The sequence below is a fragment of the Schistocerca gregaria genome, chromosome 2 (genome assembly GCF_023897955.1).
Source record: "Schistocerca gregaria isolate iqSchGreg1 chromosome 2, iqSchGreg1.2, whole genome shotgun sequence".
In the NCBI taxonomy this organism is placed as follows: domain Eukaryota; kingdom Metazoa; phylum Arthropoda; class Insecta; order Orthoptera; family Acrididae; genus Schistocerca; species Schistocerca gregaria.
Window position 1 is genome coordinate 1014950059 of NC_064921.1, and position 24928 is coordinate 1014974986.

The 24928-nt window shown below is 44.4% G+C and overlaps 1 protein-coding gene and 1 non-coding gene across 2 annotated transcripts in view; one reads left to right on the plus strand and one right to left on the minus strand.

Annotated features, from left to right (window-relative positions):
• Positions 1–24928, plus strand: part of LOC126335509 (reversion-inducing cysteine-rich protein with Kazal motifs-like) — a 328118-nt gene that overhangs the window by 16274 nt on the left and 286916 nt on the right. The gene's annotated exons all lie outside the window — the stretch shown is intronic.
• Positions 4632–4704, minus strand: Trnav-uac (transfer RNA valine (anticodon UAC)). Its single transcript has one exon. It is a non-coding gene; the product is annotated as a tRNA-Val (tRNA).

The window sequence follows — 24928 nt, forward strand, 5'->3', positions numbered from 1 at the left end:
AAGGACGTCACACACATCCATGCCCGAGGCAGGATTCGAACCTGCGACCTTAGCAGCAGTGCGGTTCCAGACTGAAGCGTCTAGATCAGCATATATTAGATTTCACATAGTTAGATCGCTGAAGAAGAGAGACTAACGACGGAAGAAGTAAAAACAGGATCTACAGGGCACTTCAGCGCAGCAGTTAAAAACTTTCAGGAGAGACAGAGTACGCCACAAGGATGGACAATCAATTCACAATGCCGTGGCGGAAACGCTTCACTGGTGCAGTAGTGACAATACAAAACACAAGAAGTGAGCCCGCATCTCGTGATCGTGCGGTAGCGTTCTCGCTTCGCACGCCCGTGTTCCCGGGTTCGATTCCCGGCGGGGTCAGGGATTTTCTCTGCCTCGTGATGGCTGGGTGTTGTGTGCTGTCCTTAGGTTATTTAGATCTAAGTAGTTCTAACTTCTAGGGGACTGATGACCATAGATGTTAAGTCCCATAGTGCGCAGAGCCATTTGAACCATTTTTGAACAAGAAGAGAACGGCACTAACAGGGTCAAAAAATGTGTTTATTGTGCTTAGTACAGCAGGAACCTAGAAATAAGAACAACAACACAGAACGGTCGTCGTCAAAGGCGCTCGAAATTACGGCCCTGCCCGTGATCCAGACGTCACATACGTCCTTGACAAGGCCTGCGTCACGGTCCAGGGTCACAATTTCGAACACCTTTTTGATTACGATCGTCAATTGTTTTCAGCGAGTAATGAGTATAATTGGCGGGAGCACTATGAATACAGTGCGGGAAAATAAATTGGGAATGTGGGTCTCACGGGAGGCGTGCCAGAGATAAGTCCCTGCGGTCGCACTATCCTCTGTGTCCTCGGCGGCTCAGATAGACTTTCCGCTCAGGGACCGGGTGTTTTGTTATCCTGATCATCATCATTTCATCCCCATCGACGAGCAAGTATCCCACGTAGCGTCAAATCGAAAGGTTTGCACCTTGCTAAAGGTCTACCCGACGGGAGGCCCTAGTCACATGACATTTATTCAGAGATCTGGTTGGCCTCTGTAATAAAAAACTGAGTTACAGGATCAACAACGAACTTGAACGGATGTCATGTGACGAACATAACGACCAAACACAACGATCAACGACGAAAAAAATGGATAGAGCGTCTGCCACGTCAGCAGAAGATTCCTGGTCGGAGCACACATTTACAACTGTCCCCGTTGACTTACCTCAACGCCTGTATGCAACTAGCGGTATTCACGTCATTGTAAAAACACAATAAACTCGTTTTCTCGCTCTGTTCGTGTCCAGTCCTCCCTTCTTCGTGTTTTGTTTCGTCACTACCGCGCCAGGAAAACCTTGCCTGTCATACATTGCTGTGTCATCTGCCATCTTCTAGGTGTGCTCTGTCTCTCCTGAAAGTTCGTAATCGCAGTGCTGAAACACTGCTTGTTTCCAGCCGACTATCCGGGAACAAGAAACGACGTTTGTGTTTCGGGCTGCCTGTCTTACCGCTTCCGGGGACAACAAATATTCGATTTTCAATATTTCGCGTGATTGTTTGAAACGCTGTCATAATCTACTTGTTGAGATATACTTGTATGTTAACAGGTGTAAACACTAAGACAGCTAGAAACAGTGTGTTGGTCTTGAGGCTGTATTTGATAATAGAATACTTAGCAACTACTAGAAACTTTACGAATAATTTCAATCCTTTCCGAAACACACACACACACACACACACACACAACACACACACATACCACTGAATGTACCTCCGAAAATATTTCATTGTAATCGACACAGGAGATGTGACGCCCTAACCACTGACTGGTAAAAAGAAACTAACATTTGCTTAAAACGGAGAGCAGATTGCCCAGAACATACACATGCACTGTTTCACGATGAGAACACTTAGCGACTTACAAAAGTCGTAAGGCATAATTTTAAACCTCTTCCAAAATGTTTCTCGCCTACGTGCTTTACGTCCAGTACCGGTATTAGCACATTAACTCATTCTGAACGTAACCACGTGCTTGAAGCACATTTAAACATTGGAGTTCAATTCTCTGAAGAGTCGGGGGCTTACTAGTTAAAAATCTGGCCGACATAAAGTTTAGTTGGATGGCAGCGTGAGATGACAATCAGCTGTACATTCGGTGTTCTCAATAACTGACTAAAGGAAATCACGATACAACTGAATATGGATGATTGGCCTATGGTATTAATCCTACACTACTGGCCATTAAAACTGCTACATCACGAAGATGACGTGCTACAGACGCTAAATTTAACCGACACGAAGGACATGCTGTGATATGCAAATGATTAGCTTTTCAGAGCTTTTACACAAGGTTGGCGCCGGTGGCGACACAAACAACGTGCTACATGAGGAAAGTTTCCAACCGATTTCTCATACACAAACAACAGTTGACCGGCGTTGCCAGGTAAAAAGGTTGTTATGCCTCTTGTAAGGAGGAGAAATGCGTACCATCACGTTTCCGACTTTGGTAAAGGTCGGATTGTAGCCTATCACGATTGCGGTTTATCGTGTCGTTGGTCGAGCTCCAATGACTGTTAGCAGAATATGGAATCGGTGGGTTCAGGATGGTAATACGAAACGCCCTACTGGATCCCAATGGCCTCGTACCACTAGCAGTCGAGATGACAGGCATCTTATCCGCATGGCTATAACGGATCGTGCAACGACGTCTCGATCCTTCAGTCAACAAATGGGGAGGTTTGCAAGACAACAACCATCTGCAAGTACAGTTCGACGACGTTTGCAGCAGCATAGACTATCAGCTCAGAGACCATGGCTGCGGATACCCTTGACGCTGCATCACAGACAGGAGCGCCTGCGATGGTGTACTCAACGACCAACCTGGCTGCACGAATGGCAAAACGTCATTTCTTCGGATGAATCAAGGTTCTGTTTACAGCATCATGATGGTCGCATCCGTGTTTGGCGACATTAAGGTTAACGCACATTGGAAGCGTGTATTCGTCATCGCCATACTGACGTGTCACCAGGCTTGATGATATGGGGTGCCATTGGTTACATGTCTCGGTCACCTTTTGTTCGCATTGCTGGTACTTTGAACAGTGGACGTTGCATTTCACATGTGTTACGACCCGTGGCGCTACCCTTCATTCGATCCCTGCGAAACCCTACATTTCAGCAGGATATTGCACGACCTCATGTTGCAGGTCCTGTATGGGCCTTTCTGAATACAAAAATGTTCGACTGCTGCCCTGGCCAACACATTCTCCAGATCTCTTACCAATTGAAAACGTCTGGTCAATGGTGGCCGAGCAACTGGCTCGTCACAATATGCCAGTCACTACTCTTGATGAACTGTGGTATCATGTTGAAGCTGCATGGGCAGCTATACTGTTTGATTCAGTGCCAGGCGTACCAAGTCCGTTATTACGGCCAGAGGTGATTGTTCTGGGTACAGATTTCTCAGACCTATGCACTCAAATTACGTGAAAATATAATCACATGATAGTTCTAGCATAATATATTGTCCAATTAATACCCGTTTATCATGTGCATTTCTTCTTGCTGTAGCAATTTCAATGCCCAGTAGTGTATCTACGAACCTTTCGAACGTGAGTCCAATGCCTTAACTACCACGCCTCGTCTCACAGTAAGGAAACAAATGGGCAATGCTTTCTCGTATCAGTGAATCATTGTCACAGTAAATCTTCTCCGCGCTACGGGCGTACCGAGTCTTGCGGTGGTGTTGACATCAGAATGACGTCGTAGGCAGGGCGTATTTCACGTAGCGTCGCGGAGGTGCAGTAAAGTTTCGCCGCGTCGCCGGGCCCATATTTTACAAATTCACGCAGCGTCCGTCGCCCGCTGCGCTGTCGGCGACCATAAACGCCTCGCAGCCGGGAGTGGATGCAAATCCACGGCCGGGACACCGGACGCAGGTCCGCCGACCCGCTATTATGGAGGCTAATTTACTGACTGCATGAGATTAGCGAGTTAGATCGTAAATCTGTAGCAGCAGCGTCGCGCGGGCTGCCCTACTAACGGGCAGCTATCTCAGCAAAGCGTGACACGGGCAGAACGGCAGCGTCAGCACACCCTACGTTTTATTACATTACACAAAAGCAGTTAACGCAGTATATACTCATCTGGTCGCCGTCTGTTTTGACTTACGGCGGGCCTACGACACAACCTGGCGCCACTACGTCCTTGCCACACTGCATGAGTGGGGCCTCCGTGGTTCACTCCCGATTTTTATACGCAACTTTCCCTCCCTCCGCACTACCGAGCGAGGTGGCGCAGTGGTTAGCACACTGGACTCGCATTCGGGGGGACGACGGTTCAATCCCGCGTCCGGCCATCCTGATTTAGATTTTCCGTGAGTTCCCTAGATCACTTCAGGCAAATGCCGGGATGGTTCCTTTGAAAGGGCACGGCCGATTTCCTTCCCCAACATTCCATAATTCGAGCCTGTGCTCCGTCTCTAATGACCTCGTTGTCGACGGGACGTTCAACACTAACTTCCTCCCTCCGCACCTTCCATGTTCATGTCGGGGCTCCTTCAGCTCCTCCCATATCCAAGAAAATGGGGCCCCGCCGGGCTCTGTATTGCACGATCCAATGCAAATTGTTGTGTTCCCGCCCGGGATCGAACCGGGGACCTTCTGCGTGTAAAGCAGACGCGATAACCACTACACCACGGAAACGGCGGTTCGTCTGATGTACCACCTGGAGACGCGTAATAGCAACAGTTTTTCTTCTGTGTTAGCAAGGGCATCGGCTACGAGCTCCCTCCGATTCGTGAAGTTCCTATAATAAAAGACGTCGATGAAAACAATCCAACCGCGACAGCCAGGGAGAACGCTGGGGGAGCTGCAGCCTTACATGGTGAGACCATCAACGGTGGCGTCATTCACATGCATTGCGTTTTCGGAACGAACAGGCTCGTTGGTCTAGGGGTATGAGTCCTGCTTCGGGTGCAGGAGGTCCCGGCTTCAAATCCCGGACAAGCCCTTGCGTTTTGTACAACGGTGTGGTAACAAATCGCATAGCGGCGGCTGTTTCGTGCATTTCCAGGCCTCGAAGTCAGCGCCAAATCCGACAACCAGTTCTGAAACAGTTTCATGTTTCATTTGAGCCTTGTGCACCCTGCTGGTGGAACGTTTGAAGTTGATTTAAATGGTCGCAGTAGAGATCGTAGCATGGCCTAGCAGTAGCTGTAGCGCCGTCTGTGTCGCCCTTCTTATATGCTGTCGATTTCTGCGTTTACTTCAGTTACTCCATCACTGGTGTTGCTGGACGCCGACTCCAGGGAGCCATTCTGACTGCGCAGTCATGGGCTCTTGCCCATGTGTTTCACTTCTCTGCCGACAAGACCTGCGTTTTGCACTTCTGTCGGCGAGGGGCAGTCCATCCTGGCCCTACGCTTTCTCTTGATGGCCATCCACTACGGGTAGTCAAAACGTATCGCCTTTTACGACTGGTTTTCGACGCCCGGTTAAATGGCTCCAAAAATGGTTCAAATTGCTTTCAGCACTACGGGACTTAACATCTGAGGTCATCGGTCCACTAGAACTTTTTTTCTTTTTTTTAAAAAAAAATAATTTAGTAACACAACAGAAGATATTATAATGGCATCCGCCCATCCTTGAGGGATGATGGTGTAGCATGCTTGGTTCAGAGTCTGCTGTGGCTAAAACGTCCCACTCGTGAGTGGCAGTCCCTACTGCAGTTTGGACATGTGGAATCTGAGGGACTTCCAACAGAAGCCGCTCTGTCTCTCCGCTTAGTCCTCTTCCTGATTTGTTCCTGTGTCCGTTCGTCCTCTGAGAGCCTGACGCCGTTGGGCACAGTTACTCGCCACTTGACACGGTCATCTCCAATGCTTTCCCAGCGACTTGGATTGATCCTGGTCTAGGTCAGGTCTCTCTTGCAGACATCCTTGAAAGGAAGATGCGGTCGTCCCACTGGCCTCACACCCTCCTGAAGTTCTCCGAACAGCAGTTGTTTCGGTATCCGTTCAGGATCCATGGGCCTGACATGTCCCAACCGTGTTAGACGTCGATAACTCAGGAGTGCAAGGATGCTGGTTGTGCTTGCACGATGAAAGACTTCGATGTTGGGTACTCTATCTCTCCAAGAGATCTGAAGGAACTTCCGGAGAGAGCGGAGATGGAAGCTGTTGAGTCGAGATCCATGCCTAGAAAGAGTTATCCATGTCTCACAGCTATAGAGAAGGATGCTTATAACACAAGCGTTGTAGACTTTTACTTTAGTTTTTGTGATAAGCAGTCCTTTGTTCCATACTCTGTTCTTCAATCTAGCCATGACAGATGATGCCTTTGCGATTCTGTTCGTAATTTCAGTGTTCATCGACAAGTTGCTACATATTGTGGATCCCAAGTAGGTAAAGTCATCAACTACCTGGAGATATTAATACAATTGGAAACAAAGATTATGATACAAATCATTCATAAAACAACAACAGTTATGTTATACACAATAAACCACCACCTTATTTAATTATTGTGTCCTTTTATCATACAAAACAAAACAAAGGCAGCTTATACATAATTGGTTAACAGCACTGGCTATGGACAGGGTTCATCTAACACGTCAACTACACTTGACTACTCTGAGACTAATCTACGCTGCAGCGTTACAGCTGTGCCAGATGATATACAAACCTACTATTAAGATCTGCTCACTGAGTTAAACCCAGTGAGCGTGCCTCTGACACTGGTCTGGCCATCTACTTAAAACTTGCTGCAGTCCCTACCTATGTTAGTAATGTTAGTGTTCTAATTTTACATTATTATAGTGTAACTACTTTCTAAAAAATCTAGTGCGAAATGTCAAGTTCGGGAATGATACACCTGCCTTCCTGGTTCTGCAGCGTGGCGGATTCCGATCGTGAAGCGGCCAGCCAGTTCCGCGCTCGGCGGCATTTGCAGGTGTACCTATGTCTTGATCGGTTTATCTTTGGTCTCTAACCATTTTGGTTCCAGATAAAATCCCTCGTGATCTTTTTGGATATTTCATTCGCCAAAATGTTTCGGACATTAAAGGTCTCGGCACGTCGTATTAGTGCATGTGTATCTCTGTTCGGTAATTGGTTGCTGAGTTCAAGCGCCACGTCGTCGTATAAAATGCAGTTATAGACGACATGTTCGGGTGTTCCTTCCGGAGCACCACAGTCACACGCTGGTGTTGCCAGTTTTCCAAATCGACATAGATATGTTGGATATGGCCCATGTCCTGTAAGAAAGTGGAGCAGACCCCTCAAAGTAGCTCATCTGTAGTCTTTCCCTGATGTTTGGCAGTAGTTGGTAAACCCTTCTTCCCGTTTCCTCGTTTTCCCATTGCTGTTGCCATAACTCTTCGCCCCTTCCCCTAATTGCATATTTATCTCCTAGTTGTACCCTAGAACTTAGAACTACTTAAACCTAACTAACCTACGGACATCACACGCATCCATGCCCGAGGCAGGATTCGAACCTGCGACCGTAACAGTCGAGTGTTTCAGCACTGAAACGCCTAGGACCGCTCGACCGACGCGGCCGGCTAACATGGCTCCCCCACATTCGTCACCTTAAGCGAAAGTGGTGGCGCCATCTTCATGACCTCCGCTGTCTGAGCAACACCACTAGGGGGGCACATCGCTATACGTTGCTGCGGATCTACAAAGCTATAGATCTGTCACGACTTGACTATGGGAGAGAAGTGTATGGTTCGTCAGCGACCTCATCATTGAAGCTGCTTGATCCTGTGCACCACTGCGGGGTTCGTGTAGCCACAGGCGCTTTTCGAACGAATCCAGTGGCCAGTCTACTAGTAGAGGCTGGAGTCCCTCCAATGCACATCAGGTGCCTCCAATTGCTCACCCACTATGCAGCGCACGTCCATAGTTCGCCTCAGCATCCGAATTACCATCTTTTATTCCCGAACACAGTGGTTCATCTACCGAAACGGCGACCTCAGTCAGGGATAACGATCGCTATACGTGTCCGTTCCCTGCTGTCTGAACTTGAGTCCTTTCCTTTACAGCGTCTCGTGCGGGTCCATGAACATTCGCCTCCGTGGTGCATGCCTCAGCCGAAACTACGGCCGGACCTATCGCGTTTCCATAAGCACTCCGCTCCTCCTGAGGCACCCTGCAGCCACTTCCTATTGATCCTTGACGAGTCCCGGGGTTCTGAAGTCATCTATACTGAGGCTCGTTGGTTGATGGTCGTGTAGGCTTTGCCAATGCTCACTCGGTACATGTCGAACAGCGCTTCTTGCCGGATGCCGGCAGTGTCTTCCCTGCCGAACTGGTAGCCATCTCTCGTGCCCTTGACCAAATTTGCTCCTGACCCGGTGTGTCCTACCTGGTCTGCAGTGATTCGTTGAGCGGTTTACAGGCCACTGATCAGTGCTACCCACGCCATCCTCTGGTAGCACCTATCCAGGAGTCGGTTTATGCCCTCTAACGGTCTGGTCGTTCACTGGACCTTGTGTGGACCCCAGGGCATGTCGGAATTACGGGAAATGAGCTCGTTGACAGGCTGGCCAAACAGGGCACTCGTAAGCTGCTTCTGGAGAATGGTATACCCGAACCTGACCTCCTATCGGTGTTCCACCTCAAGGTTTTCGGGTTTTGGAGCTCTGAATGTCGCAACTTAGTTACGCCCAATAAACTCCGCCCCATCAAGGAGAGCAAAAATGAGTGGAAGTCTTCACAGCGGGCTTCTCGCAGGGACTCTGTAGGCCTCTGCCGCCTTCGCATCGGCAATACTTGGCTGATGCATGGCTATCTTCTCCAGCGTGAGGCCCCATTACGTTTGACAGTCGTCCACATTTTGTTGGACTGCCCACATCTAGCCGCTCTGAGACGGAATTTTAATCTTCGTGACACACTTCCTTCCAGTCTGGAGACGATGCCTCCACGTCTAACTTGGTTTTACGTTTTCTACGTGACACCGGTTTCTATTCCTCGGTTTAACTTTTAGTTCCTGTCCTTTGTCTCCCTGTACTTTCTACCCTAGTACTTTTAGGTCCCTCGTGATCAGCCAGCCCATGATATCTGCTCCACTGTTTAAAGCTCTTCTGCCTGTTTCTTGCATGTCTGTGCTCTTCTTGTCTTCTGTTGTCCCCAGTGTGTCCAGCTTCGTGTTTTTTTCGTCCATCTAGAATTCCTGTCGAGTGTACTGTTTGGTTTCCGTTTTATCCCGTGGACGTGGTTCAATGGAACAAGGGACCGATGACCACGCAGTTTGATCCCTTTAAAAATCAAACCAACCAACGAACCAAGTGGCGGCGTAGGTTAGTTGTCACTAAGCCTATGACACCATACTCCAGCGTGCGCTGCAACTTATATTCCACATTAAATAAATTCTCAGTCGCTTTTTGACAGAAGACCACAAGTACGTAAAGAAAGGAACCATCTTTTTTATGTTCTACAACTATCATTTACTTTATTACAAACCGGATTTGCCTTCTGAGGCCATCACCAGATGAGCCATGAAGCGATAGGGATCGAGAAATTAAATATTATTACACACTGAGGTGGCAAAAGACATGGGATAGCTGCTAATATTGTTTGTCAGGCCTCCTTTTGTATGGCATAGCGCAGCAGCTCCACCTTGTATGGACTAAACAAGTCCCCTGCAGAAATACTGAGTCATGCTGCCTCTATAGCCGTCCATAATTGCGAGAGAATTATCTGCGCAAGTTGTTGTCCAAGAACTGACCTTTGGATTACGTCTCACAAATGTTCTACTGGATTCATGCCGGGCGACCTGGATGGCCAAATAATTAACTCGAATTGTCCAGAACGTTCTTCAAACCAGTTGCCAAAGATTGTGGGCCGATGGGATGAAACTGTTCTTTGGGAACAGGAAGTCCATGAATGGCTACAGATGGTCACCAAGTAGCCGAAAATCGAGATGACCCAGTCCATTCCAAGCACACATACACGGCCACAGCATTATGGAGCCACCATCAGCTTGCACAGTGGTTTGCTGTCAACTTGGGTCCATGACTTCGTGGGGTGTGAGCTACAGTCGAACCATACCATCAGTTTCTACCAATTGAAATCGGCAGTCATCTGATCAGGATATGGTCTTCCAGTCGTCTAGGACTCAACCGATACGGTAGCGAGCCCAGGAGAGGTGCTACAGACGATGTAGTGCTGTTAGCAAAGGCACTCTTGTCGGTCGTCTGCTGCCACAGCCCATTAACGCCAAATGTCGTCGTACTGTCCTAAAGGATACAGTCATCGTACGTTCCATATTGATTTTTGTGGTCATTTCGCGCAGTGTTGATTGTCTGTGAGAATGCCACTGCCCTAGATTGTTTAGTGACGTCGTTGGCCACTGCGTTGTCCGTGGTGAGAGGTCATGCCTGAAATTTGGCAATCTTGGTACGCTCTTGACTCCGTCTTTCTTGGAATATTGACTTCCCTAACGTTTTCCGAACGCAATGTCCCGTGCGTCTGGCTTCAACTATCATTCCGCGTTCAAAGCCTGCCAACTTCCTTCGTGCGGCCACAATCACGTCGGAAACCTTTTCGCCTGAATCACTTGAATACAATTGACCGTCCGCCAAGGCACTGCCCTTTTACACTATGTGTACGCAACACTACTGCCATCTGTACATGTGCATATCACTGTCCCATGTCTTTTGTCACCTAATTGTACGCTATCTTCGTTTTCGCATAGAGTTAACACGAAAAAAAGGACTTGCAAAGTGTGTAAAAGTTGTACATAAAGTAAGAAACGTTAAAATCAACAGTTTTTAAGTATATCAGAACCTAGAAGTATGTGCTTGTGCCCTGTTACCGACACTTCTCTCGTAATTGTAGCAGTCCCTCTCGGAAACTTTCAGCTGTTTGTGAGAAATCCAGATGTATTACTGAGTTACCTGACGGAAGAGAAGAAACAGTTAGCAGTTTGTAAAAATTTCTTAAAAGAGTCTGACAGAAATAATTGACTGCAATTACTATTAATATTGTCTATTTCAATTTCGTTGCAGTGATAAATGTTCTGACTCGCGTGCAGCAAGAAATCAGGGCCAGGACAGATGAAATTTATATAGGCAGTGCTCATACTGAAACAATTAATGTATACCCAGTTGATGACGGACGTCCTGACCACGGTGCATAATTAATAGCACCGAACAGCGCTTAGACATGCTCATATAAATTAGAGACGTTTATTAATTAGAATAAGATATGGTCTTTTCAGAAAAATGAATGGTATGAGCCGTATATAGAAAGAGATGCTAATATGAAATTCGATACATTTGATGGTAAATTTATGTCAATATTCGAAATCAACTTCTCTATGTATCCAGAATGTTCATCAAAAAAATTTAAAAAAGTAAGCAATGTATAGCTAAAGGGATTAAAATTTCATTAAAGAAGAAAAGATGAAATTATACAGACGGAAGTATAAGTAACTGTCGGATGTTTCACAATAAAATAATGTAATATTTTAACGAAATTCATTAACATTTACAGAAATATGCCCAAGAAAGGAAATAATTTGCTGAATTACAGACCCATGTCACTAGCGTCGATTTGTAGTAAATTTTTCACATATACTATTTTCGAACATCATGAATTACCTCGAAGGTAACGGTGTATTGACACTCAGTCAACAAGGACCCAGAAAATATCGTTGTTGTGAAACACAACTACCTGTTTATTCGCACAACGTAGTGAGTGCTATTGACAGGGGATCTCAAACTGAGGCCGTATTTCTCCGTTTCCAGAAGGCTGTTGACGTTCTTTCTCACAAGAGACTTTTAATCAGATTGTGTGCCTATGAAGTAACGCTTCAGTTATGTGCATGGATAAGAAATTTTCCTCAGAAAGATCACAGTACCCATTAACAAACGGAAAATCATCGAGTAAAACAGAGGCGGTATCCAGCGTTCCTCAAGGAAGTGTTAACACATAGATAATACTGCGGGGAAAGCAAGCCAAACACTACGTTTTACTGGCAGAACACTTACAAGATGCAACTGGTCTACTATATATACTGCCTACACTACCCTCATTTGTCCTCTTCTAGATTAATGGTAAGCTGTATAGGATCTTTACCAGATAGAATTGACGGAGGACTTCGGAAAAGCTCCAAAAAGGGCAGCTCGTTCTGTGTCATAGCAAAATACGGAAGAGAGTGTTACGGATACGATAAGTGAGTTCGGACGGCAGTCAGAAGGCGTTTTTCGTTTCACGAAATTCCAGTCTCCAAGTTTCGCCTGTCAGTGTGAAAATAATTTATCGTCGCATACCTACAGATGGAATACATTACAGTCACAATACAATAAGAGACATCTGATCTAGTATAAAAAGAATTACGTGTTCATTTGTCCAATGCGCTGTTAGAAAGTGGAACAGTGAAGAACTGTTCCGAAGGTTGTTGAATTACCCTCTGACAGGCACTTAAGAATTTCAGAGTACTCTTATAGCTGTAGATGTTGATGTAAACAGTAACAAGAGCCGGCCGCGGTGGCCATGCGGTTCTAGGCGCTTTATTCAGAAAGCACGCCCCCGCTACGGTCGCAGATTCGAATCCTGCCTCGGGCATGGATGTGTGTGATGTCCTTAGGTTAGTTAGGTTTAAGTAGTTTATAAGTCTAGCGAACTGCTGATGTCAGATGTTACGTCCCATAGTGCTTCGAGCCAAAATAACAAGAAATTCATGACGTATTAATGTGTCTAAGTTTCACGTAATTCACTTACGTTGGGCCCGAAAAATTTCTGGGAAACCCAGTGTAAACTAGGTGTTACTTCAAAAGATCACAATTCAATCAACTTCAAATAATGTGGCAGAAATAACTGTGTTACTCTTGGTATTTAAGAGGTTAGATCAGAATTAAAACATTCGCCAGGAATACTGGTGAGAAATTCATGCTAACTCAAGATTCACTGCAGCAAACGTTGCGTCCCAAAACGCATGGGAACTGAAATGAAAAATTATGAATTATGACAACAGCTGCGGAACACCTCTAATTTGGAAGCTTCCTAAGCTTCACGCGGAGCCGATCTCTATTAAATCTTAAGATTCCAACAAGAATATTCACCGCTCTGTCTGCCACTTTGTATCTCGAACGAACACCAACTTCATTCCATCGATCTCAGATTCAGAAAGCTTCTGCTCTCCGCCAATATCCGAAACACAATGTCTTTTCCACCGCTCTTTAGAAAAGAAAGTTCTCTCCACCGCTCTCCGGAGCCGAATATCCTTTGTTATCATTTCTCTAACTCTAGCGTCTCGCCAAAAATAATATCGCCAAAAACTCACGTTAACTTACTAAATTTTGTGCTTATTTGTTTCACCTATCAGAAGAGGGAACATTTTACAAGCAAGTCCCCTACTCTCGTGTTAGGAGCCTCAGAAAGATCCATACCACATATTAGTGGCCAATGGGAGCTTTAGTCTAGATGTTAGGACAGGGCGGCCTTACCAGATCCCAGCAACTGGTCGTTCCTCTCCCTAATAATCCGCTTATTTTTCAGAAGTGTATTGGCTCTTCCCACGTATTTGGTAAACAACTTTGGAGTGAGTACGTCTACCAGGCGTCTAACTACTTACTTAATCAGAAGCCTGTCAAACTTCGAAAGGCGTCAGCGAATCACTTGGACACGTTAACGATCATCAGTCTTTTCAGGTCTGGTGACATGCCACAGGGCGTAATATTCGACTAGAGTCATGATTTGACAGACCTTTCAAGCATTTGAAAAGATACCATCCAAGACAGAGCCTTCTCTGAAAACTTTGTGTGCAGGTTCCACATTGCCTGAGAGACATAAAGAGGGCTGCCGTGCCCTAAGAGGCACATGCCTCGCATGTGAAACTCGGCAATCTGAACATTAGCTCATATGAGTAAAAATCTATTATTTCAGTGAGAACTGACATGCTTGTTCCTTGACCTGTTATGAGGAGCGTCAAATTGTGTATCTAGAGTCTAATAAAGTGAGCTAATTACGATGCGAGTGACTGCCACTGTTTCTCCTTTTCTTAGGTACACATTACACTACTGGTGGAAATCAGTCTAAACCGACTTTTAATCAGAGTGTGCGGATGTCTTGGTTAAAGTGGTAGAAGTGAGACACATGCCAGCACCTTCCCATGATCCTCTTATTAATCTACATCTGTGACGTGTATTGTCGGAATGGATTTTCATATTAGTTAGATTAGGAAAGGAGTCAGATCATCGTTTATCAAACATCCAAACCTAAAGAACACAGTGGCACATTTCTTTCAGAGAAGTAGGTTAGATTCGCTAACATTTATCAAGTGGTAAAAGCCCATGAACAACTTCGAAAATGAGAGGAATTCAACAGAACTTTCTCACCAATACAGTTAACCTTAACAACAATATCGCGACTGACAATCTCAAGTTACAAGTATTTTTAACAATCACTTACTTAATCTAGCAAGAAAAGTAGAACTGAATAGTTCAGTCCAACAAGGTAGGGAATGCACTAGAAATGTAATTAAACAAAACTTGGAGGAACTAGTAGAGGTAACAACATCCTTCACAGATTTGTAATAATTCCAAAACCCATAAGCTCATATGGCATTGTGGAATTTCGAACAGAAGTATGAAAAACTTTTCTTCCTTACTAAGAACTGTTGTTAGTGGTTAAACCTCTTTGTAAGAAAGGTGTCATGAAAGACTTAAATATGTATCGTCCAGTGTCCTTACTGACGCCTTTTTCCAAAACGTTCCAGAAAGTATTATAATCAGGATTCATCTCGAATCTGAGCCAAAACAGTTCACTTAGCACACCACAGTCTGATTCAAGACGGTTTACTTGATTGATATTAATTTTCGTACATCATTCGCCAAATATTACAATCCTTCAATAATGAAATATCTCCAGTTGGTATTTTTTGCGGTGTTTCCAAGGCGTCTGACTTTATGGGTCTGCTACTCGCTCCGATAAACTTACGTTTAGTGTTATAACAAATCCGATCAGAGAGAAAACAACGAAAGAGGTTGTTAATGATGTTTTACAAAGAATTATTAAATAGATCCCTGAAAATAGATTTTCAAGAAATTTTAAGGAATCACACATATTCATATGAAATGAATTCACAGTTGCGAGTATGGGTTACCATTAGGTGTATAATGGAGTGGCGACAGTGAAAATTTTGTGCCGGACCGGGACTTCAATACGTGTTTTCCGCTTATCTCGAGCGGACGCCTAACCATTTGGCTATACATGTACGATTCACAGCCAGAGCCAACCTGTTATATGTCGTCAACTATGTGTCTCCTACCTTTAGTCGTGCATCCATTAAGTTTTAACGGAATATGGATAATTAATGTACGAGTATTGATTGTAGACTCATAGTTGGCGTCATACGTAAATTTGGGTCTGGCCGTGGATCGTCTTCAGATACTCGCCCGCGATAAGCTGGAAACCCCGGTTCGAGTACGGATCTGGCACAAATTTTCATTGTCGTCATTCTGTTACAAAACTATGCCGAATACATCCAAATGGAACACATCTTTTTTTCGGCCATTTGTAACTACGTTAGTGAGCTGATCCGAAAGTTCGGCAACTTTCTCCGATAGTGAACACATTTCCTCAGTGTGTTTTTCTGAACCAAGTTTCAGAGTGTCCATTTGTGTTGAAATCGAATCTACTGTGCCCTTTAAGTTTTCCTGAGTTCTTGCAAGTTGCGTAACCGAATCGGTAGATGCAACTGAGTCCATTTTAGCTTGCAAGGTGTCGTGATTTTCACGAACAATAATTTGCTGTTCTTTTATGGCTGCTTCGTGATTCTGTAATTCATTTTCATGCCGCGAAAAAATAGGTTGAAAATGCTCACAAATTTGTGTTTTTACGTCATTACAGACTTTTTGACATTTCGATTCAATGTTATGTAACTCAGTAGTTAAATCTTCACGTGTTTGTTCAAGTGTGGTGTCTAACTTTTGAAGCTTTTGGTGTGTTTGTCTCTGATTTTGTTCCATTGTGTCTAACCTTTGAAGATTTTGTTCCATTGTGTCTAACTTTTGAAGATTTTGTTCCATTGTGTCTAACTGTTGCTGTGTTTGTCTCTGATTTTGTTTCATTTGTTGCATTAATTGCAATAATAATGTATTAGTGTCTGGAATCTGTTCCTCTATGCTTTTCGGCAGTGCATTTGCACTGGCAACATTCACATTTTGACAAGCAGAAAATGTGTCTTGACTTATTTGAGAAAAGGGTGAGGACACAAAACCTGAATGTACAGTATTTGCAAGATTGTGTCCTGTCATTTCAAATTCCTGAGGCGAGCTGTTGCCGACCGATCGATCGATAATGCTTCCCTGTTCACTAATTGTTTCACTGCCTAAAACCATTATTTGCAGCCAGCTCCATTTCCCTATGCACTATTACCAAATTACTACTTTGAACATTAGTTAATTCATTACATGGTGGCTTTCGTCTTCACTGTCATGTCTCAGTTTACTTTGGAGCCTAGTATTACGTTTTTCACACGCCATTATTGTCACAATATTTCACACGACAACACAGAAAAACACAATTTGAAGAGCAAAAATAAGAGAACACATTAACGTAGCACTGAAAATAATATCTAGTTAATTGCAAGCGCAGCTGTGAATTACTTGCTGCAAATCTACATGCATGCCACCACTGTTTTAGTGTACAACAATGAAAGACTGCAACTACAAAGGAGATTCTCTCTGCAATTACGCGCTAGCAATAAACAAAATCTACACTAATTACACAAACTACAAGAAAAAAATCAGAAGATACCAGTGAGTTATCCTCGGCGAAGGGTCGACATATGGAACGTCCCCTTAGAAAAATTATACACGACTGTGCTTAAACTGACACACAATATTTTTAGCGCAACGCAATCTCACTTTCAAAAATCCCTACAAAAGAATGGCCCTGACTAACATTAACCTATACATCTCACAAATCGCTTACCTCACAAAAATCTGGGTTACTCGAACTACTGCAATACAGCGATTGCCACTACTGCCAGCTAAATAAAAGATTCAAACTACGGAAGGCACTAACTACTGATAGGCATAGTTAGCAAATGAAAGATTTTAATAGAGAAGAAACACAGTATTTACCTTAATAGTCATAATATATGTAGCAGTTCATGACATCAATTCTTACAAATTTCAAAACTCCGCCATCTCTCTCCCCACATCCACCAGTGCTGGCAGTTCACCTCCAACTGCGCAACGCTACGCGCTGTTAACATCGAGCTGCCCAGCACTACAATGGCGAGTATTACAACAATGCCAACCTGCCACAGACTGCATACAGCACAGCCAGTGATTTTCATACAGAGCGCTACGTGGCGTTACTAATAAAAAAAACCTAAACAGCCTACTTACAACCTCAGGCACCAATACAGGCCAGAAAACTACGGGACATGCTGTGAATGATGTCATCAACCTCATGTTGAGGAAATAACACCCATTCTTCTTGCAGATCAGTTCACAAGTCTTGGAGTGTGGTTAGTGGTTGCAGGCGTGATGCAACAACCCGTCTCCTTCGTGCATCACAGACGTGCTCTATCAGATTCAATCGGGAGAGCGAGCAGGCCACGCCATGAGTGCAATATCTTCCGTTTCCAAAAAACATCAACCACTCGTGCTCTATGAGCACGAAGTGTGAGTCCAAAGCACATCGCAACAACGGCATGTGAGATCTCTCAAGATCTCCTCACGGTAGCTGACAGCAGTTAAATCTTGCTGGTTCACCAGTATACTTTTATAAAGAGTTGTTCGATTGGTCCACATAATCCCTGCCATTGTGGATTTTCCTGTATATGGGTCTCTTTCACAATGTTTCGGTCCTGAAATCATGTTCCATGTGCCTTCCAGATGCGAATCCACCGAGAATCACTCTCCAGAACAATCTGTGACTCATCTGTGAGAAGAACATTGGTCCACTGTTCGATTGTACAGGTGGAAGTTTGATGGCTCCACTCTGGACGTTCCTTCCGTGAAAGACGCCAGTGTTTCACATTAAGCCATCGGGCCACATCAGTTTGCGACTCTCCTGCTTCCATTCGCCCTATGGCCTCTACGGCAGACAGTCTGGGCGTCTTCTCTGCGCTATACTGCACCGTTTGAATGTGGATGTGGAACTACCCAGCAAACACTACCTCGCTTGGTAGGTGCCCTGACGTCATAGCTGGCGTAGTTGTCCCTTGATCGGAATGCCGTCTTCCGTGCAGAGCACGATCGTAAGGATATCTGTTGACAGTATGTATGATTATATCGTGAAATAGACTCAGTAAGGGGAAATAGCAGTTTGTTTCTTTAATTTTGGACACTAGTGTACGTAATGCTTATCAAAATTACACATATTTTGACTGAAAGTATAGTTGACATATACCAACAAAAGTAAACAAATTCCCATAGTGGGCCTGGAACTTACAGCATGAAGATTTTTGGGACCTACAAAAACTTAAATCAACACACATACATCTGATGTGAAGTTTCCTCGTGATCTAAACTCTTCATCTCCGATGTAGAAACACGCGTACCAACTTTCTTTTCATTGCACAACTCCAACTTGGTGTTACAAGGTTTTCTTTCGCCAGTGTCGAAATAAGTCTCAAACGTATTGCAGATAAATGGTAGAAAAAAATAACAAAATAAATATGTATGGGTTTAAAGTGTTATTTTCACAGAGTCTGTAGCGCACTGAGACTTCTTACTGTTACTGCGCCAGCGATACAAAGCACTTGCTCAGTACTGACGTATCTTACTAGACGGAGCAAACTGTAAAGCTGACCCCAAGCAGGAACTAACTTGGTCGCCGCGCTACGGGCAACGTACCCCTCAGGGTAAACATAGCAGAAGAAAAGAAAAACTATACACAATAAACAACCATTTGGGATTTGGCTAAATGTGCTATTTGGTGGTAATCTATTTGATATTACTGAAAGTTCAAGGAAATGCCAATTTTTCGGGAACCTTACCGCTTTTGTCCGATATAGCTGGACATAAGGGCCAGTAAGGTATCTCTGCGCGATCATAGAACATGTCACAAAAAATAGATCGTTATTTGAAAACGAAACGATATACATTTAAAAAAGATTGATACTTCATTAGAATATTTAAGAAATTAAGCATCACAATTAAAGTGGGTAGTTGCCCTCTTCATACGAAACATGGATTTTTGCATAGAGTACTGTGTGACAGAATGTTATATAGTGTTTATGTGAGAAGAGTATTAAACATAGGTGCAGATCGATGTTTAATTATTGTGCTGTGCAGGACACTGACTTGTACACGTGTAGAGTGTGTAAAGCGCTCCACTTGTAACACTGTTACCCCCTCCCCTCCCTGTTTCTCAAACGTGGTCTGCCAGCTCTGCTGGGTAATATATTTTTCTAAGGTCCTTGGATTATTGAGAGCTGTTGCGCTACAATCTGCGCTGAAATTTATTTCACCACTTTCACGAAGCTTTTAAAGAAAACACTCGAGCCACTCTCTGACTGAATGAATTGCTTGTAATCTGAGTGTACGCCCAATTAGCAGCAGGAGTACGGCGGGAAAACCGTCCAAGAACTTGCCTTGAGCAATTCATGACGCCCGTGGCAACGGGTACTGTGGAGGAGGGGGGAGGAATCCCCATAGGACGAAGTAGTACTATAGTGCAGGGGAGAGGACCTTGCATGGGAAGAGACAAGTGTGTGTGTGTGTGTGTATTCGACGAAGGCGATAGCGTATGAAGAGTACTGTTTTAATGCGTTTAGTGGCATAACCTTTTATTTACACACCACCTGATTATCTGGGGTACCCAGGTATACATTTATTCGAACTCCTACTGATCCACCGCCCCTTCTCTGTGTCCTCCTCCTTTCCCTCCCTCTGTCCTTCTCCTCCTCCACCCCTGTTAATCCCCCTCCTCTTATCTGTCGATCTCCTCCTCCACCTCTCTCTGTAAATCCCCTCATTTTTGTCCATCTCCTACTCCATCTCTCTCTGTCCATTTTCTTTTCTCTCTATTCACTTCCTCCTTCCTCTCTGTTAGACTGTTCCTTCCCATACTATCTCATACCATCTCTCCATCCATATTCATCTCCTCCCTCTCACATTTCACCTTCTCCACTGTTGCACTCTCTGTCCGCCCATCTCCTTCTCTCATTGGTCGATCTCCTCCACCTCCCTCTCTTTGGAGATCTTCTCCTCCTCCTCTTTTTATCGGTATCCTCACCCCTCTCTTTGCCCTTCTCCTCCTCCCTCTCTCTCCGTCCTTCACCCCTCCCAATCAATGACCATCTTTTCTTTCCCTCACTCTCTGTCCGTCCATCTCCTGTTCCCTGTGATTCCCAATCCGTCTCCTCCACCCAATACCCGGATGGTGGTTCTTACTCCCACAGCATTTCTTTCCGAAGATTCTGTAACATGTGTACCAAATTTGGTTGAAATCTATCCAGTAGTCTAGCAGGAAATGTGCCAACAAGCATATATACATTACTTTTTTTGTAATATATAACAGCAATTCGGCCCCTGTATGTGAATCATACGTTTATGTGTGTGTGATGCAATATGTATCAGAGACTGGCTAAGTTTGCACAAATACAAAAAAATTAGAAACAACAAGCATGATCTACATGTATAAATCGTGCTGTAGCACTCGTGTTGTCAAACTCAGTACACCAGGTGGTGGACTGCACAGACTCATTGCTTCAGTTCTTTATGGTGAACTCTTTATGGCAGATATCTTTACCGTGTCCACACCTTGGTTTAATTGAGAGAAAACAGAAAACTGAAAGTTGAGTCATCTGCTGCGGTGCTGAAGAAATATACTATATTTAAAAGAAAAAAAAAGTTAACTAGGATACTGATGAACTTTTTAGGAAAACGTTTTGCTTATAGCATAAGAAATGAGACACCGCATAATATGCGAACAGACTTGCAGGAGTCACACTGTCAGTTCCCTCTAGCACTGCTAAGTCAATGCCACGTCGTGTTGCGGCACTTCTGCGTGTTCGTGGGGACCCTATACTATAGTAGGCAGCAGGTGTACCAGTTTCTTTGGCTCTTCAGTATGCATGCTCCATTTTAAATGGGACATGCCTTCACGTGAGTTTTTCGCGTTCCGTTTTGTAGACTGTAGCTATTTCCAATAACGTTATTGATTGGATACATCATCTGTAACTTGAAGAAAATTCCTGTAGGCCCGGCGCTTCATAATTTACTGGCGACGTCGCTGCTAGCGTTTTGGTGGTGCCGCCTGAGGTCCCAGGCACGGCGGCGAATACAAGCCTCACACACGGCACGTCCGCGCCGTGGACAGCGGGCTCTTTATCGCCGCTCCCGCATTCACAGCTCGCGCCTACTGTGAAGCACGCCGCACATTCTCTGACGATGCCACTCACTTTGGGCGGCGAAACTCCAGCACGTTTCTGGCATACATAAGAACTCGTTCCGTCAAAAACCCAACTTCCCGCTGTCCAAACATCGTTCTCCCAGTGGACGAAGGCACACCGGTTTGTAATCTTGTTGCTACGATCGTAATTTAGTTAATGTACAGCCTTTCTTATTTGATAAGTCGAGGAGCATATTTATAACCTTGTTTACACTTCTTCCTACGCCTCTTCTTTTGTTCCGGTAAGATAACATTTCTTTCAAAGTTTTAGCTATGTATAACACTTTCTCGTCGATTTCTTGTTACAAGAGGTTTCACAGTTACATTTTATATTAGGTCTTCCTCTGCACTATCGCACTTTAAACGGTCAAATTTTTATCAGTAGAATTCCAAATATAGTATAGTAATTTTCTGTATATAATTAAGTGCAGTAAAGGAAACAAAAGAAAAATTCGGAGTAGGTATTAAAATCCATGGAGAAGAAATGAAAACTTTGAGGTTCGCCGATGACATGGTAATTCCGTCAGAGACAGCAAAGGACTTGGAAGAGCAGTCGAACGGAATGGACAGTGTCTTGAAAGGAGGATATAAGATGAACATCAACAAAAGCAAAAAGAGGTTAATGGAATGTAGTCGAATTAAGTCGGGTGATGCTGAGGGAATTAGATTAGGAAATGAGACGCTTCAAGTAGTAAAGGAGTTTTGCTATTTGGGGAGCAGAATAACTGATGATGGTCAAATTAGAGGGGATATAAAATGTAGACTGGCATTGGCAAGGAGAGCGTTTCTGAAGAAGAGAAATTTGTTAACATTGAGTATAGATTTAAGTGTCAGGAAGTTGTTTCTGAAAGTATTTGTATGGAGTGTAGCCATGTATAGAAGTGAAACATGGACGATAAATAGTTTGGACGAGAAGAGAATAGAAGCTTTCGAAATGTGGAGCTACAGGAGGATGTTAAAGATTAGGTGGGTAGATCACGTAACTAATGAGGAGGTATTGAATAGGATTGTGGAGATGAGAAGTTTGTGGCACAACTTGACTAGAAGAAGGGATCGGTTGGTAGGACATGTCCTGAGGCATCAAGGGATCACCAATTTAGTATTCGAGGGCAGCGTGGAGGAAAAATCGTAGAGGGAGACCAAGAGATTAACACACTAAGCAGCTTCAGAAGGATGTAGGTTGCTGTAGGTACTGGGAGCTGAAGAAGCTTGCACAGGACTGAATTCGTGATTTCCTGTCAGAAAAGTCTGTTCGTAGTAATAGATGGCAAATCATCGAATAAAACTGAAGTGATATCAGGTGTTCCACAGGGAAGCGTCCTGGGACCGTCTAGTAAGGTCGTCCGAAGAGCAGTATCAGTTGCAAAGCGATTTAGAAAAGATTGCTGTAAGGTGTGGCAGGTGCCAGTTGACGATAAATAACGAAAAGTGTGAGGTGGTCCATATGAGTTCCAAAAGAAATCCGTTGGATTTCCATTACTCGATAAATAGTACCATTCTCAAGGCTGTCAATTAAAGTACCTTGGTGTTAAAATTACGAATAACTTCAGTTGGAAAGACCACATAGATAATATTGTGGGGAAGGTTAACATTATTGTATTAAAGGTACCTGAACAAATAAGTGTAATATTGCAGAACTTTGGAAAGTTTTCCCCATTTTAATATTAAACACCTTAATAGATTTTTAGACAATTTTCAGCAGTCGATATATGTTTCGAAACATTCATTACACTGAATTGCATTAGCTAGATTATACACTACTGGCAATTACAATTGCCACACCAAGAAGAAACGCAGATGATAAACGGGTAATCATTGGACAAATATATTATACTAGAACTGCCATGTGATTACATTTTCACGCAATTTCGGTGCATAGATCCTGAGAAATCAGTACCCAGAACAACCACCTCTGACGTAATAACGGCCTTGATACGCCTGGGCATTGAGTCAAACAGAGCTTCGATGGTGTGTACAGGTACAGCTGCCCATGCAGCTTCAACACGATACCACAGTCCATCAAGAGTAGAGAGTGGCGTATTGTGACGATCCAATTGCCTGGACACCATTGGGCAGACGTTTTCAGTTGGTGAGAAATCTGGAGAATGTGCTGGCCAGGTCAGCATTCGAACATTTTCTGTATCCAGAAAGTCCCGTACAGGACTTGCAACATGCGGTCGTGCATTATCCTGATGAAATGTATGATTTAGCAGGGATCGAATGAAGGTTAGAGCCACGGGTCATAACACATCTGAGATATAACGTCCACTGTTCAAAGTGCCGTCAATGCGAACAAGAGGCGACCGAGACATGTAACCAATGGCACCCCATATCATCACGCCGAGTGATACGCCAGTATGGCGATGACGAATACACACTTCCAATGTGCGTTCACCGCGATGTCACCAAACTTGGATGCGACCATCATGATGCTGTAAACAGAACCTGGCTTCATCCGAAAAAATTACGTTTTGCCATTCGCGCACCCAGGTTCGTCATAGAGTACACCATCGCAGGCGCTCCTGTCTGTGAAGCAGCGGCAAGGGTAACTGCAGCCATGGTCTCCGAGCTGATAGTCCATGCTGCTGCAAACGTCGTCGAACTGTTCGTGCAGATGGCTGTTGTCTTGTAAACGTCTCCATCTAGTGACTCAGGGATTGATCCGTTACAGCCATGCGGATAAGATGCTTGTCATCTCGACTGCTTGTGATACGAGGTCGTTGGGATCCAGCACGGCCTTCCGTATTAACCTGCTGAACCGCCGATTCCATATTCTGCTAACAGTCATTGGATCTCGACAAACGCGTGCAGCAACGTCGCGATACTTTACACCGCAATCGTGATAGGCTACAATCCGACCTTTATCAAAGTCGGAAACGTGATGGTACGAATTTCTCCTCCTTACACGAGGCATCACAACAACGTTTCACCAGGCAACGCCGGTCAACAGTTGTTAGTGTACGAGAAATCGATTGTAAACATTCCTCATGTCAGCACGTTGTAGGTGTCGCCACCGGCGCCAACTTTGTATCAATGCTCTGAATAGCTAATCATTTGCATATCACAGCATCTTCTTCCTGTCGGTTAAATTTCGCGTCTGTAGCACGTCATCTTCTTGATGTAGCAATTTTAATGGCCAGTAGTGTATTAATACTACCTGTTTCGGCCACAGCCATGGTCTGGTACGAAAATCACTTAAAACATTTCATTTGTCATGAATGTTGAATCACAAAGCGATGAACATTTTAACCCATATGAAACACGTAATAAAATATTATTCATAGCATTACAAGTGCTGCCAGAACATATCTCATCACTGAAGAGCGGCACTACGTTTTCCAGTCGACTATTCCTGGTCAGTAGCGTAGCCATGCTTAGCGTTGTCGTGGTGTCAATGGCAGCATCGCTGAAGGTGCAAGTGATCTCGGTCCTGCTGCAAGCAGACGGTTACTCATCTCTGGAGAAAGCAGGTGCAACACATCCCCAGATTTATTACCTGGATGATGTTCGGTAGGCCATCGCTGCTCCCACAGTGGTCGCATCTGTACTTCGCAGACGTCCAGAGC